Here is an 18,843-nt window from a genome sequence, read left to right as displayed (position 1 = left end):
CATTTTGTCGGGTCACCATTTAGGAATTCTTCTCCCAGTTTATTTGATTTTGACTTCAGATTATGGATTGGGAGATTGAAGATTTTGATTTTGAGGATTGCAAGTTGGATTGTTTCAAATTGTATGCACCGTGTATGTAGAAAAGATTATCTTCGAGAGCTTGGGGAAAATATATTTCATATAGTATAAATTTTGGAGGTAAATTTATTTTCATAAAATTTATAATATATAGTTTATTTAATAGTCTGGGGAAAATTATTATTTTCATGATTTTGTTATTCTCATGAATAGATGGCTCTGTGAGTTTTTGGGTTGTGTGTTCTTGGCTTTCTGAATGAAGTTTGTGGGATTTGAAAATTTATACTTATCTTTGTGAAGTATTGTGGTGATTGTGATTGTCGAGAGTTGTAATATTCTTATCTTTGTGATTTCTCATAGCCAGACATTGTCGGAAGTCTCCTTTTTCTATTTTTCATTTTGTGCCTATGTATGGCTATTAGAATTGGAGATTTTACATTCCATGGTATTTTAGGAGTATTGAATTCATTCAGAGAGTTTATTGGGGATTGTATTGACTCTTATGACTATGTCTGGGTCTTATTTTCCCAGAAGCCATGAATGCTTGTTTTGAGTATTCTTTCATCGCAGCTTATGATTTTCTAATCTATTTATTTCATTGATTTCCCCTATGTTGGGTGTTTCCATTGATTGTATTTTTAGGCTTTTATGTTGTCTATGTGATTTTATATTCAAAATAATAATTTAGCTTTCCCGTCTAAATTTTGGATTTTTTCTAGCTTTTTGCTGGTTTGTCTTCTCAGCCAACCTTTTTGAATTTGTTTTGGTACCAGAGGCATGTTTGGAGGTTCTCTAATGATTTCCAACATTGAACATTTTTGGTTTTGGTTGTTTATTGGTATTTTTAGCTTCAACAAGTGATATGCGTTGTCGTAGAGGTTGTACATATGCTCCAGCTTGTTGATATGTTATGTTGTTGAGTTTGTGCTATTGCTTTTGCTCTAGCAAGTTGATGAGCCTTTCTATGGAGGTTGGATTTATGCTTATGGAAGATTTGAGTGCCAAGTGTTGTTGGATATTGATTCATTATCATCGATTTGAGGCTTTGGTTTATGGCATTGATGACATTGATGACTTATTTGTGTTTATGGATCCTTTTGGATGTTGTTGAGCCTCCTTGTTGTTATTGTTATTTTGTGATCCTTTTACTTGATTGCATGTGTTGATAAGGCCTAGATGCATGGTTAGGGAGAGTGGACTTCCATGAGTCTACTGAGGTCACGAGGAATAGACTGCTAGGATTCCTTGTGGATTGGAGCAAGGGTCTAGACCATTTGGATAGCTCATTGGAGGTTTATTGTAATAACCAAGTGATAATAATTAATCTTAGGTGGGTTGGGTAGTAGTAACTCATCTAAGTAAGATAAGAATTGTGTTGTGGTGTCCCATATCATGACTTGGAAGACCAGAGTGAGGTGGTAGATCTGGTAACCGGATAAAACAAACTCCCTTGATTTCCTCAAAGGTTGAGATGATTTTGTGTGTATCATAGATGTTGGGTTGTGTTCTAGGATATCCTTATTGGTGATAGCATGTTATGACACTCTTCCCTACATGTCGGTCCTAGTTCCTTATGAGGTTGTATTGTGGTGCCTCTGGATGTCCTATATGGAAAATTATGTCATGTCTTGTGGTCTTGGAGTAGTTTCATCTCTTTGGTAGCTAGGTATCATCCTAGATGTAGAGTGTGAATGGCATCATGTTTCATCTCCTAGCATGGGGAGTGGTTCCTTATGGTTCCACATGGTCAGGTGGTTTGATTCCTTCTTCCATTGGGATCTTCTTCGTCAAATGCTTATGTGTGGTTGTGGATCTCTTGTCTTCTCAGCTATGGATGGATACTAGTAGCAGATTGATGTATATGATTTACATGGCATATGTATGTATTAGACTCATAATGTAATTGTATTTGTAATTGAGAGCTATGCTCCTTGATGTAATTAGACAAATTGTGTAGTAGATTGTATAGTAGTGGACGTATTGATATATCATATGTACTTTGGATATTGATTCATTAATTAAAATAATGGTATTGGATATATTTTTATGTATTTGGTTTCATGTATGGGATTGGGAACATTTGATAATTGTGTTTTAAAATGAACCTCAAGGGATGGATAATGTATGCATAGTAGATGGATGTATTCATATTAAGGATAGTAAATAATTATACATGCATGGAAAGGATAAATAATGATAGAATTTAGTATACATTAGATCATGGTGGTAATTGTGTTATCATGTCTATGAAGAGATGTTGTTGGTAAGGTTATGTTATATGTTTGGTCTAGGTAATGGCATTAAGATACCCTAGGGAATGTTATTGATGTATATAATTTTGTTTATTTTCACTTGTTTTATGCACTCTTGTGATTATGTTCATGATTGATTATGTGTTCATCTTGTTAATGAATGTTAATGCACTTGAATAGTTAATTGTTATGTTGCATTAATATATGTTTAAAAAAAAATTATCTCTAATTGCATGTTAGATAGTTGTATTTCTCTAGGGTATTTTCGCGGGCATTACATACAAAGTTTTAGGCTCAAGTCCAAGGAAGCACACTGCTCCTAATTTGGACTTGTAGGATAAGGCAAAAAACCTTAGGGAAAAAATCAAAGGACATGTAGTATGGAGACACACAATACCAAGGCAAGATGCAAATCTACACAAGCTACCAAACACACTGAGTAGGATCTCCTGATCATAAACGCATCACAAACTAATATTTGCAATTTTGCTTCCACATATATATATTTCTATATAATCCTTAATCAATTCACACCTGAATTCACACATCCACAATTAGGTGTTGTGAATTGACAAGCTTTATTTTTATAAAATTATCTATATGATACTTCAAGTTATTAATAGATTTATTAGACGTAAATAGAAAAAAATAATCTAATTTATAAAGAGGGTGACGTTGGTCCTCCGGTACCACATGGTCTGGGGGGAGAAGAGACATCATGACCTTTATGCTTCACCACAAGAAGCTCTCACCAATCAAGCTAGGCCCCAACCCATTTTAAAAATATTTTTAATAACATTTAATATTTAATAATTATTAATTGATTATCATTTTATTTTATTTTCTGTTTTTTTAGTACATTTTGAAATTAATAAAATAGAATACTTCCTTTCTTCATATTAGATTATTATAAATTTTATTTTTTAGTGATATTTTAAAAAATTATAGTTTCTATTAAAAAATAACTACTTAATTTAAATTATACAAAATAATATTTAAAATAATAATTAAATTATTTGTATTATTTTTTTTGATTGGTAAAAAGGCCATATTTTATTGATAAATAAATTATAAATTTACAAACTCTATTCAATGTGGGCACCGATAAGAAAGAACTAAGTCAAGAAAACATTTTCTCTTGCCCGAGACTAAGAAGTCCAACAAAATCAATTTGTCCTAAATAGCACAGTGTTCTAATATTCACATAATTCTCCGCCCCGGACTAAGCGGGTCAAATTTGATGAGAGCCATTAGCTCTTCATCATACATGTCTTGTCACACAAATTTTTTTGTTTAATACAGCAAGTGTTTCCTTTAATACATAGTGGAGAAATTTGAGCTTCCAATATTAATACAGAGCGTACATTTCATTGCTTAAAATTAGGAGACCTTCATTCTTGATATCTTGGGTCTGTCAGTTAGATTGTCCCCATCTTACTGGGATCCTACAACATCATTAGAACAAGATAGCTCTACACCATACTACCTTATGACTGGTTAGCCCACCAATCTCAATAATATTGTGGAAAACACAATCCTTACACATTTATCATCTAACCTTATATCAAGAATACAAAACAAAGTAATAGTAGTAAGAAAATACTAGAAATTTTAACTATCATTACTCCTTGCTTAGGAGTGCGCTTAGCTACTCTCCCTCCCTTTTTCATGTAGATGGTTACTCTAAACAGATATATGAAGTATACTTATAACTTCTAACAATGAGTAAATAAAAGGATCTAGTCGGAAAATTATTTTTTTTTATAGCAAAAAATTTATGGAATAGTAGTTTTTAAAAGTATCTTAATGACTATGGTAGTTCAGGAAGTAAGAGTATGTTAAACTGCTATATTTACAATGTTCTAATGAAGCAGGGTGATCTAAAAAGCATTAACCATATCTTTGTTATGTTCTATATACATAGCCACTACAAGAAAGATTGCAGCGATATTTGGATTTTCCCTGGTCCTATCTTCACTTTTCAAAAAGTCTTCACCTAAAATATTCTCTATTGCATGAATAAAAACTTCATGTAGGTATTGTATAATACCATGCAATCTCTCCTTTGATATATTGCCACAGAAATCCATTAGTCTCTTAGAGCTCTTTAGGCTTATCGAGGTATCCATTATTCTGTAGCTCGCAAATACTATAGTGAGGAAAATGGAGCCAAAATGTTGGATTTAAAGGTGATATCAGACCCAGTGGGATAATTAATGACATGACTCTACATAAGTAATGTCATCCTGTATGAATGAGAAATGAAGCTAGGCATAGGGCAGAGCCAAGGCATTAACATGGAAAGACAATCCATTTTTAACCATAGAGCCCACCATCAAAAGGACAAATTTGAGACAAGCAAGAATGATCATTGAATATAGGATCATAGAATTGTCTAGGCGTGAAGCTAGCCCAATCTAGATGCAATCTTTCTAGGCATAGCCTAGCCATTATAGAGCCATGACAATTCAAGAAATAGAAGGAAAGTTTCACCCACCACCAAAGGTTTCCAAAAATAAGGCAAATCTGAAAGTAATCCAAGTCGATATGATCTACAGGGAAATCCTGAAAGGAGAGCAGCTTGCTAAGTCCATTATTAACTTGCAAAGAAGAGAAGACCTCAGGGACACACTCTATATATAAATTTTTAGTGTGTTATATTTATCCATTATAGGTTGAGGATAACAATCTATCAAGTGATCAAGGTTAAAATGTTGATAACAGTATGGCCATCTACCCCAGAATTGGCAAGTTGGTCAGCTTGGGAGTTACCTTCCCTAAAAATATGGTTGAAATTTACTTTTGTGAAGGACTAGATGAAACTTAGAGATCTTGATAGTAACTCATTTAATAGGCATGGAACTTTTTCTAAGAGAGTTTATGATAATAGATGAGCCCCCCTCAATGATAAGTTTCTTAATGCCCATTACTCTACATAGTTTGATGCCTTCTACCAGAGTCATAAATTAAACCTCATTAGTAGTGGCAGATTGGAGTGGGAAGACTAGACATGCAATCTCCACCCCCTCATAAATATGGAGGCAGCAACCAATGCTAGCCTTGCCAAGATTACCTCTGGATAAACCATCAAAGTTTAGTTTGTGCCAACCAAAATTGGGGGGTTTCCATTTTCATTCTAGCCTCTTTAGTTTGTTTAGCACAGGGCGTTCAGCCACATAAGGGGGAATTTTCATCCCAACCCATCTATTGTGCATCTTTTCATCTCAACACATCATCTCTGCACATTTTTTTTGTATATTCATAATTTTTTTGTTGATAACCACAATGATCAAGGCCTCAATCTTATTGGTTAGTTGTTTCCACCCCATACTTTTATCATTGAATATCTTTTTGTTTCATTCCTTCCATAATTCCCATATAACTATATATGGGGAGAGTGTCCATAGACCCCATACAAGATGTCTTTATTAACCCTAGGCCATGCTTGAAACATGTTAAGGATAGTATTCGAGATCGAAGAGCACCAATTAAGTTTATTGCTAAGACATCTCCAACATTGATGAGAATAGTTGCAAGTTAATAGTAGGTGATTAGTACTCTCCTCCTCACATTCACATAAGCAAAATCTACTAAGTCCATCATATCCCATTTTAACGAAGGTGCTAGCTATTAAAATCTTGTTTTAGAGAGATAGCCAAGAAAACATACCTGTTTTAGGAAGGCAATTTTCATCCCAACATAAAGACAAAGGGATGTCTATGTTGGGGCATAGATGTTGCCTATTTAAGTAATTGTATCCATCTTTAGTATTATATTCTCCTGTTTTAGATCCATCTCACACCAATTCATCCTCCCCTTGATGAAAGGTGACCCTTCTAGATTTCAAAATTCTTTTAAGCACCTCAAGTTCATGTTGTGGAATCCCTAATTTATCAAAGGATTTCCATTTCCATCTAAGGAAATCATTTTTACTGCAAGGCTCAATATAGTTAGAGGGTAATTTTTTTTTTTTTATTTACTTCCCCTAGCCTGAATAGCATGGTATCATCCACAAACTATTGGTGAGTTATAAGATCTACTCCATTCGTGACTCTGATACCCCTTAGAAGGCCTTATAATCTTGTATCTACCCAAAGATTCAACCATTAGGATGAATAGGAAGGGGAAAATGGGATCCCCTTGCCTCCGTCCCCTAGAAATATTGAAGAAACCTTCTAGGGAGCCATTAACTAAAATAGACATTCTTGGGGTAGAGATATATTTAAAGATAAGGTCAATCCATTTTCTTTGAAAACCAAAGGCAACCAGGAACTTGAGGAGGAAATGCAGGTCCACCTTGTCATAAGAAATCCTAATGTCAAGTTTGATTAACATGCTAGGGTTCTTATTCTGTTGAGTTGAGTAGATGGTCTAATGGGCAATAATGACTCCATCATATATGGATCTACCTAGTACAAACTGTGAATGCTAGATTCACTAATAAGTAAAGGAAGTAGTTTTTGTAATCTATTAGCCAAAGTTTTTGTTAGTAATTTGTAAAGGGTGTTGCAAAGAGTAATAGGGTAGAAGTCATCAAAGCTATCTGCTTTCTCTTTTTTTAGGGATTAAGGCTATAAAGGTATTATTGATCTATTTGAGAAGGCTACCAGAATTTATAATACCCTCTAAAGCATCTGTAATTTCATCCCCCATGAAATGCTAACATTTTTGAAAGAAGGCATCTGGGAAACCATCTGCACCTGATGCTTTGTCAGGGCACATCTGCATTAAAGCTATTTCTATTTCTATTTTTGTAAACTTAGCCTTCAGGATTTTGGTTTGCTCTTCTGTGATCAATTTAGGGATGTTGCTTATAAATTCACTTTCCAAAGTGGAGTTTGACACCTCCCAATTGTTGAAGATATCATTAAAATAAGTCACTACTCTAGCTGCAATGATTTTGGATTCATCACAGTAGGAGCCAAATTTCATTTTTATTTTAGTAATTCTATTTATAAGCTTTCTCTTCTTAGTACTATTGTGAAAAAAATTAGAGTTTTTATCCCCATCCTTCAGCCATAATTCTCTAGATTTTTGTTTCCAATAAATTTCTTTTTTTGATAACACTTCCTCGTATTTTGTTAATAGCTTCTTTTCTTTATGATAGAGAATATTATCCATATCATATTTAATTATATCATTATTGATTACTATCATGGCATTTTCTAATGTGATTTTATTCTAAAAAATGTTACCAAATTTCATTCTATTCGAGATTAATAAATTATTTTTTATTTACTTTAATTTGCTAACTACTTTGAATGGTTTGGAACTAGAAACATGTATTTCTGACCACCAATTTTTAATTAAGTTTAAAATATTGTCATCATTAAACCACATAAATTAGAACTTGAAAGGACATCTAGTGGGTGTACAATCTTTCAAGATTGTTAATTGGACGTGATAATGGTTCGAGACAATAATTGAATGGGAGTTTTTCTCAGGAATTTTTCTCAAAGGGGATCTTAGTTGATCTCATCCACCTCCATGGAGTTAAATTCAAGAAGCTTAGCCAATGTTATTCATTTTTGCAGGGCAAGTTCCTCTTCAATTGCAATTTCATCTATGAATTGTTCCATAAGGTCATTAGCCACCTCATTACCAATATATTCTAGAATCAATTTGTTTTCCGTTTCAATCCTATCTTGGTGCATTTTCTTACTTTCATAATAAGATTCCTCTGAGGTAGGGTTGGAGGGAGCAAAGTCCTCTAAGGTCCCTGAAGGCACATACTCCATTAAGGAAACATTCTCCCCTTGAGGACTAGGGAGAACAGACTTAGGGGAATATATAGTGGAGTTCTTCAGAGGATTGGGGTAGTCCAGATTAGAGAGAGATTGATTATGACTCCATAATAGTATCCTTGGGGGAATCATCAATCTACAAGGTGTTAGAGCCTAGGAGATCAGGGTGATCCATTTAATTGGTGGGGGGGAAAAGTGAAATGGAAGGCTTGGGAGAGCCTACCTTCTGTTGATAGGATTGGGAATTGGACATAGGCTGGATGGGGTATTGGGTAGGTTTAGTAGGAGAAGGGGATGACAAATGGAGAGAAGGTTGAGAAGGGGTGGTAATGGAAGGGGGGACCTGGGTTGGTACTTCTTTCTCAACTAGGTTGATGGATGACAAGGCATAATAAACAATTTCACCTGCCTCAATATCTTGGATGGGGGGATAAAAATTTAGCCTCTGAAATATCACCATGGGATATCCGTTTCCTCAGGATGTCATCAAGGATGAATCCCCTAGCATTGGGGTTGAAAATGACAGCAATTTTACTAGACTGGCGGGGAGCGCTTTCTCCATCCACAATTGGAGTTTCCTGAATTTCATTGTTTGGAAAAATAACTTATTTTTCTTCTATTGTACCTCTAAAGATTTCCATCTTAATTAAATATATAGAATGGTTTGTGATTAGCTTAATAGGTTTTAATGTTTGCTCACTAATTTTCAAGTTAACCAAGATCTTCACATCCAATGAATCCAAATAATTTTCTTCCATACCCTTAGAACCCCCCAAGAGATCACCAATTTTCTCCAGGTTGTGATCATGGCTTAATTCCACCTGAAGGTTAGGTAATATTATCCATCTGGGCGTAACTTCATTTTCAAAATCTTTTGGGGAAAAGTTATGTTTCCATTCAAAAAACTTGAAACCGTAGCCCTTAGAAAACCTAAACTCACCATGTAGCAACCGATTTTTCAATTCCATAGAGATGCAGAAAATAAAAAGAAAATCATTTTCTAGGGAAGTGATACTTACCTCATCATCAAAGGAATTCTTTAGCCATTGAATGATACTTTCAATAGGAGCTCCATAACCACAGCATTTTCCAAAGAGTCATTTGTTTCTGCATTTGCCTCATGTGTCCTTTGTGCAATGGTTACTAATAATGAGTGTATGGTGATTTGTACCTTGGCTAGGGGTAGATTTTGAACTTGGTGGCCTGGAGGGAAGACTCAGAATGTTAGTTCTACCTTGGGGTAGTGATCTCGAGTTGTGGGTCTTGATTCCATGAGGTTGCGGGGGAAAGGAAGGAGTCAAAGGTGGGCATTGTGGAGGATTAGAGGAAGAAACCCTTGGGCCAGAGCCTAATTTCATACAATTTGCACCTGAGGCAAAGCAAGGGGTGGTGTTGGTAATGGGAAGGATCCACATGCTTTTATTATCTGCCAAACCCCTAGGGCCAGAGGGTGCAAAATTCCTGCTACGCCTTCAAGATGACCGCCAACCAGCTCGAAACAAAGACCCTCCAAAAAAATAAATTAGAGGTGGGAACAAGCCTCACTTGTCCCCACGCCCGTCCAATGGCCCTAGCGGAAGATGCGGAGTTAGAAGATGTAATATTTGCAGGACTATGGATAGCCTTGTTGGAAGGGGAGAACTTTGGAGCCCTCGCCACATTCAACCCAGAATTATGATCCATATCATGTCGCCGAGCAACATGGATACAATTGGCACTGCTTGTGCAAGGAGGCAGATGAGAAAGGATATCAAAATGATTTACAAAACCCACCGCATTAACATGAGCCACCATTGACTGGGCAAACCCATGAGAACACCATGTTTTTCGCTTCATTTCTTCGCAGCAAAGTCACATTTCTTCACGCCAAAACCATTTTTTTCTATAAATTTTTAATATATTACAAATTTAATAATTATTATTTTTTAATTATTTGTATTATTATATTAGAAACAAAATATTTCTTTCATATATAATATGTATAATTGAAAAAAAAGATAAAAATATCTAAATATAATTTTTGTTTATAAAATTGTTCATAATTTAAATATTTTTTGACAATTATTATTTTTCTTAAAACATCAAATGAAAGACATTGAAATGACCAAGCCCTCATAATATTTTTTGAAAATTAATATTGTTCTTAAAATATCAAATAAAAGATATTGAAATGACCAAACCCTCATTAATTTTTTTGACAATTTTTTTTTTTTCTAAAACATCAAATAAAAAACATTGAAATAACAAAACCGTCATAAATTTTGATATGATAAATAGGGATGACCGTTAAATTGTAGGCCTGCCTTATTATTTCACGGCCACTAAAGAGTAGCTCGAGTAATATTAGTTAAATGATCTCGAAAATTAAAAAGTTGACATATAAAACCTAATGCCGAAACAAACAATATACAAATTTGAACGACAATTGCAAAAACACAGGAGAAAACAGGAGAGGAAACGAGGAGTTCCTAGAAATATAAAGAGGTATTTCACAGCAGATATATGCTTCACAAAAAAATTTGAAAACATGTTACACAGAGGCGAGGTGCGTTTAAGCATAGACTAAAGTAAATAGTTATTTTTATTAAAGATGTTATATTTTTACAGTTTATGATATTGTGCAATGGAGTTTGTAGATTTGACTGTGTTATTTCTTTTAAAACCAACATTTCTATCATCTATCATAAAAGCGGATAACTTTTTTCTTTTCTTTTATGTTTAATTGAAACCTCAGAAACAGAAATCTTCGCGAAACCTGATATAAGCCCTACTTTTTTCATCTTTGTTTTTGTTTTCATTAGTATCCCTTTATCCTCTTTATCCTCTTCCTATGTTGTAACCAGTAGATATATAATCATATTATTGGAGATGAGGTAGATTTTCCTGAGAAAAGAAAACACATCAATTTACAATGTCCAAATGCTGTCAGAGAAATTAGTGAAATACAACCCTATGAAAATTTGAGCTGTACCAATAATTCTATACTTATTTACTTTTTGATATTGTTATTTGCAGGTTATTAGCTGATTATCTGCAGACTGCTATCGACTGAAATAAATCATCTGTGTTGTGGGTGAAGCAATAAGGTAGATACTCTCTTACCGAATTGGGATTCAAGGAAAACGATATTTATTTAGAGCAAGACCGCATTGGAAAAGAATACTAAGTTTCCAAAGAGAAATTCCAAGGAATTTGTGCACGGAATGGAGGCATATCGAGGATTTATCAGAGCTTGTTTCCCTAATAATGATATCAACCTTCCTTCGAGCGGGTTCATTTCAGACAATAAGCCTATCCCTGTAACAAATCAGCATGAAGGGAAGCAGCTGGATCCGGAACAGAATTCCACAGCAGAAAGTAATACATTTCACGCAATCCTTTATTGGGTGTAGCAATAATTTATACCCAAATCAACATGGAATGAGAAAACAACGGACGAGTGACATAGGAATGAATTTTCAAAAGAATAACCTTTTCCCAGAAGCAAATAAGCGTCTACCTGCGATACAAATGGATATGGAAGAATTTTCCAAGAATAATATTCCATTCCAAAACCCTAATGCCAACAATCAACAATGTCTTCCTAGAGTACAAAGCAATACAACCCCAACAGGCCGGTCGGGAATGAGGCTCCCATGGAGCTTGAATGAGACCAGAGATCTTGTGAAACTCGGAGTAGAAATGGACAATTATTTCAAGCTTAACAGGAACAAACATCAGCCTTTGTGGGAACACATTTCTTGTGTATTAAATTCCTTGTACCCATCTTGCCAAAGGACAGCAAATATTTGTTCTGATAAATGGGAAAACACTCGAAGGGAGTATATCAAATTGAAGAATGGTGGGAAGTCAATGGAGGATTATTTTAAAATCATGGATATGCTTGAGAATACTAAGAGCAATAATCCTGCAGAAGCCATTAGGGCTAGGAGTAAACCTGTGACATGGTCATTGGCTGAGATATGTAAGCTTGTGGAATGCAGGCTAGAGTTGGATCCAAAATTCAGAAGTTGCCAACGTTACCATAAAGATATTTGGGAGGAGCTATCTAACAGATTGCATAAGAAGCTCAATTTGGCCACTTCTGATAAGAACCCAATTGTCTGTAGTGAAAAATGGAGAAGTATTTTAATGGAATACAAGCAAATGAAAATTAAAGGGAAGCCAATTGAAGGTTACATGGAACTGGTACAGATACTTGCTGAAAACTGCAAATGCATTGTAATACAATATGGCACAAACAAACATCAGATTGCTATTCATGAGACTGCAACAGTTGATGACATTAAGTTAGCTATTAGAACAGTATGTAGGTTACAGAATCATGAATTGCATTTTTGGTTGGAAGACCAGAATGGAATTGCTCTACCAATTGATAAGGCCATGCCTGGCAATAAAGTATATAATCTACGGCTTGCAAGGCCTCTGAGAATATTATCATCAGCTTCAAAGCTATGAAACTTCATTATGCATTGATCTGGAACACAACTATCTGCATGTTGGTTTACAACAATTTCTTATAATCTTGTATGATTCATTGTTTTTCATTAGTTATTTTGATTATTACTTGGTAGCCAATCAACTTCACGAGTTGTCCCTGATTGATTCTGTTTTTAATTTTTTGAGTTATGTATCTAGCCTATTAATTGTTAAATTTGTAATTTTTTGTTACACTACCACTTATAAATCTGATTGTCCACTTCCAGATAAGCATAGATTTCATTTAAACATTTGTGTTGATCTCGGTGACAATATATTTGATTTGTTTTTGCTTTGATTATTATAATTCGGTTGTCATTCTCAAGTTCTATGATCGTTTATAACTATTTGAGCTATTATATATTCAATTTTTTTTTTTCAATTTTCATTATAAATTTTTCTTATTTTTAATTGGGATGTTTTTAATTTTGATATTATAAAATGGGGAATCAAGATCTGAAGTTATTTCAATGTCAAGTATATTATTTATTTTATTAAAATATTGTCAATTTTTTATTAGATTGAAATCTATTTATAGATGTTTATAAACTAAATTAATAATAATGATGATGGTTGAATCTCACATGTTGGCACAAGAAAAATGAATCTTTTTATAGTCTATAATTCTGGGCAGTCTGATTTTGTATCTACAAATGACTTATAGTACTTCATGAGAGTTATGTAATTGACATGAAATAAATAAGAATAGTTATACAACAGTTGTTTTACAAGTTAGCTTTGTTTCATTTGAATATAAATTTAATAATTTTTTAATCTTAAATACTATTGTATGGTTAATTAACATGTATATTTATAGTTTTGTGCATATTTATAAAAATATTTGTAACATTAATTATGTATAGTGTTTGACCAACAAGACTATAAATATATATTAGAAAGTTTATGTGTTGTTACCAATTATATGACATTGTTTCTACTTACCAATGTATTTTATGCCCTATGATACAATGTTTATGCTATGCAGTAAAAGTTTTCTACCCTATAATATAAGATATTTTTAATATCTTTGAGCATAGAAAAAAAGCTACATTATCCAACATGAGTTTTATAATTTTATATGTTACTAAAGTACACATTTGCATATTTGTTATGTTCTGGATGAAATTCCTAGGATGAGGATGTAGGGGATGGTGGGCAACATTTTGGAATAATGGGGATGATGACTATTTTCTAGGGGATTGCAAGGGACAACAATGAAAAAAATGAAATATATAGGAAATTTAAATTATTTATATATAAGGCATTCATAATATACATCATAAAAACGTATTATATAACATTTGATTTGAATTGAGAGTGTTCACATGAGAGTCAATATAAATTCACAATATTTCACTGCTTCAATTTTTTTTATTAAGTAAATTAATATTTAGGGCCCGAAGCCTTTATATAGTAGTTTTTTCAGGTGGAGAAGAGGGGTCTCATGGGTAGTGAGACAATCAAACACAAAATACCAAATGTAGCTGAAAAATTAGAAAACCAAGCAAAAACAAACAAGGACTAGGAAGTGATTGAATGAGGACCACTGAAATTAAAACACAAATTTCCTAAAGACTAGGGCCCTTCATGGATCACCACTCTTGATTGAGAATGTTCAACTCCTCTAGAAAATAAAAGCCCTAAAAGAAGAAATTTATTTTAAGGGGGTAGCATCTATAGAGATGATAACAAGACCCTTCTTCTAAAAATGGGCAAGTGAGAATCAACAGAAGCCTCGTCTAGCCTAGAGCTCTTCTATTTGGTGTGTTTCCTTTCTAGCTCCTTCTAAAGAACCTACAAAGAGACTATAGTCTTTTTGATGATCTCCCTACTAAAAGAAACAATTTTATCTACATTTTTCATCATTTTGTTATGTTTATCCTAGATATGAAATATTTTTAACTCCATGGTCTTCCTTTCCTCCTTCAAGACCACTTGAGATTTTAAAGCATTTAGTTATCTTTCCAATGTATCCACTTATCCAATCTCTCAGCTAGAAAATGATTTCAAGCGCACACCTCCTCAACATTAGCCTCAGAGAACCAATCCCCAATGCTTTCCTCTACCACAACCAAATCTTTTAACTTGTTGATCTTACCCTTCACAATATTTATCCAAACCAAGAGCCTTATAATCCCATTATTCAAATTGTCGGCCTTACTCAACTCATTTTCACCATTGGTATAATCAGAGGGGAAAATAGGAAAATGAGTAGAAGCACCCAAATTCGTAGGTTCAAACCCAAAAATGTGAGGATGGGAGTTGTCTAGGGACCAATAAGAGGAGGTGGACCACAAGGATGAGGAGTCTCATTTCTTTCATTGTTAATATTGCTTTCATTGTTAAAATTGAGATGAAGAAATTTTATATTTCTTTCATTATTTTTTTCCATCCCTAGTTCTAGAACAAACACTTTGTTATGAATATTATTACATTTGTTAGGGATGAATAGATTTTCACAAAAACTACTAGATCAAAAGTAAAGGACATTGACCTAAATATCTTCTGATAAGTACTCTTTCATTTGTTAGCATGTAACATTTATATGCTATATAACCTCATCTTTGTTGTTATCTATCTAGATATAGCATCTATAGCTATTCTTACTCAGATAAAATAAGTAATTACTAATTTACTAATAGGACCACATGTTAGCTCCTTTCTTTAAGAACTTTGATTAGGGTATCATTCAAGTCCAATTTGGATCTAACTCTACTTTTGTTATTGATGCCTCTTAGGATTTGTGTTGTATTAAAAATGGAGCAAGGTAGGATTAGGACCAAGATCCACTTTAACACAAAGTATGTACAAAAGAATCATTCAGAAGATCAAATCATAGAGATAAAGATAAAGGAGTTCAAACTCAAAGAAGACTTGCTAGAGCTAGTGAACAAGAATTATTATTATTATTATTTATCTGTGGTGAGCCAAAGACTTTTGTAAAGGCTAGCATAGATGATGAATGGATGAATGTAATAGAAGAAGAGTTAAATCAAATAGAAAAGAATTAGACCTGGGAATCGATACCTCGGCCAATGTATAAGAATGTGATAGGAAAATGGGTGTTTTGAAATAAGATGAATGAAGGAAGAGAAGTCATAAGAAACATGGTAAGAGTAGTTTGTAAAGGCTATTCACAAGTTGAAGATACATAATGTTTAGGAAATATTTTCTTAAGTAGCTTATGTTGGGAGCTTTAAGAATATTTCTCACATTTTCCACTTACAAGAACATCAAGATATATGAAAAGGATGATAAGTCAACATTATTGAATGGAGAACTTGTTCAGAAAAGGTTTATATTAAAGAATACAATGGGTTTCAATTGTCAAAAGATTCAAATAGAGTACTGCAAATAGTAATCTTTATTTCAAAGTTCAAAGTGAGAAACTATTGATTATGGTTGTATATTGATGATTTCATTTTTGGTGAAGATGAAGATATGTGCAAGAAGTTTGCAGAAGAAATATAAAATGAATTTGAGATGTCAATGATTGGTGAGTTGTCATTTTTCTTTGGTCCTCAAGTAACACAGCCAGAAGATGGTATCTTTATTTCTCAGGATAAGTACATCAATGAGATGTTGAAGAATTTTAGTGTGGAGAATTGTAAGTAAGTAGAAACACCTATGGTTATTAGTTGTCATTAAAGAAAGGATGATGAATCATTAAAATCTTTACAAATATATAATTGGCAGATTGTTATATTGGACTACTTCAAGAGTGAATATTATGTACAATAATTTGTTTGGTTTCCAAATATCAAGCTAATCCAAAGAAATATCATGATTCAATAATGAAAAGGATATTCAGATATCTGTAAGGGACTCCAAATCTTGGTTTGTAGTAGAAGAAGAATGATGATTTCTCTTTGAAAGCTTACCCAAATGCATATTGAGATTGATGTACTAATGACAAAATAAGTACAAGTGGTGGTGCAATTTTCTTAGGAGAAAGAATAGCCTCTTGGTTAAGTAAGAAGTAGGATTCAATGTTTGTATCTACAAATAAATTAGATTATATTACAACAACATCCTATTGCACTTGAGTTATGTGGATGAAACAAACTCTTAGAGATATCAAGGTGATGTATGATGAGTAAATTCCTATAATGTGTGATAATACAAGTTTAATCAATATTTCAAAGAATCTGGTGATGCATTCAAGGACTAAACACATTTCTAAAAATGGTATCATTTATTAAGAGAGAAGGTTGCAAAGAAGGATGTTCAGTTGAAGTATGTCCCTACAAATGATTAGATTGTAGATATTTTTAAAAAAGTACTATCAAGGGATACCTTTGAGTATCTCTCATACAAGTTACGAATTATTTCCCCTCCTAGTTCAAACTAGATGCATATAAGTAGTGCCTCTTTCTAGGGCCTTTCTAGGGGGAGATTCAAAGCCTATCTTTTGTCTCCTAGATTGGCTACTCTCAAGGGGAGTAGTGAAGGTTATGACTTTTATAGAAAAATATGTACAAAAGAGAGATATCACTGATAGCGGGAGTGTTGCAGATATTAGAGATATACCCAAAGGGGGGAATGTTGTTTGAACAAGTTGTGGTTTAAAGTATTGTGCCCTTTTCAATTGATGTCAAAGGGGGAGAGAGTTATAGTTAGGGAGTCTATTATTGTTTGGTGGTACAAGTGTTGCCATAAAAAATGAAGGGGGAGATTGTTACAATATGAGTTTGTATTTTCATTGATGTCAAACTTATTGTCATGGGAGATTGTTTGTAGTTTGTATGATGTTTTCATTGGTGTCACACTTGTATGTATTGATGACAAAGGTGAAGAGGAAGTTGTAGATATTCAATTATGTTTTTAGTATAATTGTGGTCGTTGTTGTCAATATGATTATTACTTGGTATGTATGGTTCATAAATAAGTGTTTAGATGTTGTTATGATGTCCAATGGTGATATTGAGTGAGTATCTGGTGTTTTTAAAAGTTGACAGTAGTGGAAGTTGAAATATGTAGGAAAGAGTATTTAAAGTGTTTATGGGTGAATGCTCCTCATTCATCCACCTTTGCAACCGGTGTCTTATAGTTTTATATTTAATGTCTATGACCTATGGATGTTGCACTATTATAATTTTAGGTTATTATTTGCTTAGATAATGAATTTAGCTATTGCAGTATGATGATAGTGAGGGTGTCTATTAGAAAAGGTCAAAAGAATGCTTTGTAGTGTCGATTCATGTGTTGTGGCTTGGAGGACATATTCATATTTCTAATGGAGAGTCCTAGTTCATAATTTAAGTGTTGGCTTTCTCCACAACTGAATATATGTTAATCTATGGTTTGGAGTTATCAGTTATATTGATCTTTGACCAACTTCGTTGCTATATCTTGTTAATATCATACTCTCTTGGTTTAGATATGAATTAGAGGTTGAGTTAAAGTTTTTTTATGGATCTTACCATGGTGTGTAAAGATCCACATTGAGTTATTTGCATTGGATAATGTTTTTGAGTTGACCGGTTAATGTACTTTATTATTTATGTACATTATCTTTGATAATGACTTTGGAGGATGTATTGATAACTGTGGTTTGTTTCCCAATCAACTTAGGAATACATGTGATGTATTTCGGTCTCCTTTACCTCTTGACATGGACAACATTTGATGTAGTTGATCATGGTGGCTGAATTTGTGTAATTCATGTTCCCTCTATCTATGGTCAGCCTAGTTGAGTGTTCTAGTGAACAAGTTGATATAAATAGGTGTACACGTGTGAATTGAGGTTTAGATTAATTAAGGATAATGTAGAAGTATATATGTGGAAGAAGTGTGAATATTATTTTGTGATGCTCTTATGACTAGAAGATCCTACTTAGCTCAATTTATCTTTTCTCTATACCTTTTGAAATAAAATGAGTCCTTTTGGTAGCTTATGTAGATCTACATCTTATCCTAGGATCATGCATCTCAGTACTACAAGAACTTTGAATTTTTCCTTAAAGAAATGAGCTTCAGTCTACAAGTCCTTTGTGTCTTTCCCTAAGGTTTTGCGTCTTAGCCTATACATCCAAATCAAGAGTAGTGTTCATCCTTGGCCTTGTGCCTAAGACTTTGTATTTAGTTATTTATATTGTGAGTGTTATTCTCACACCATGGTATTTACCATATTGGGTTTTTTCATGTAAAATTATGGTATTCATGTGTTTCATATTTGTTGTTTCATCTTGCATTGATGTTTAGTTGGTTAATGATAATTGATAAGATCTTGTGATCAAATAAGTTAAAGAATTTGGTCAAGACTCATTCACCCCCCCTCTCAGTCTTAT

This window comes from Cryptomeria japonica, chromosome 3 (genome assembly GCF_030272615.1).
Source record: "Cryptomeria japonica chromosome 3, Sugi_1.0, whole genome shotgun sequence".
Lineage (NCBI taxonomy): Eukaryota > Viridiplantae > Streptophyta > Pinopsida > Cupressales > Cupressaceae > Cryptomeria > Cryptomeria japonica.
Note: the sequence above shows the minus strand (reverse complement) of the source record.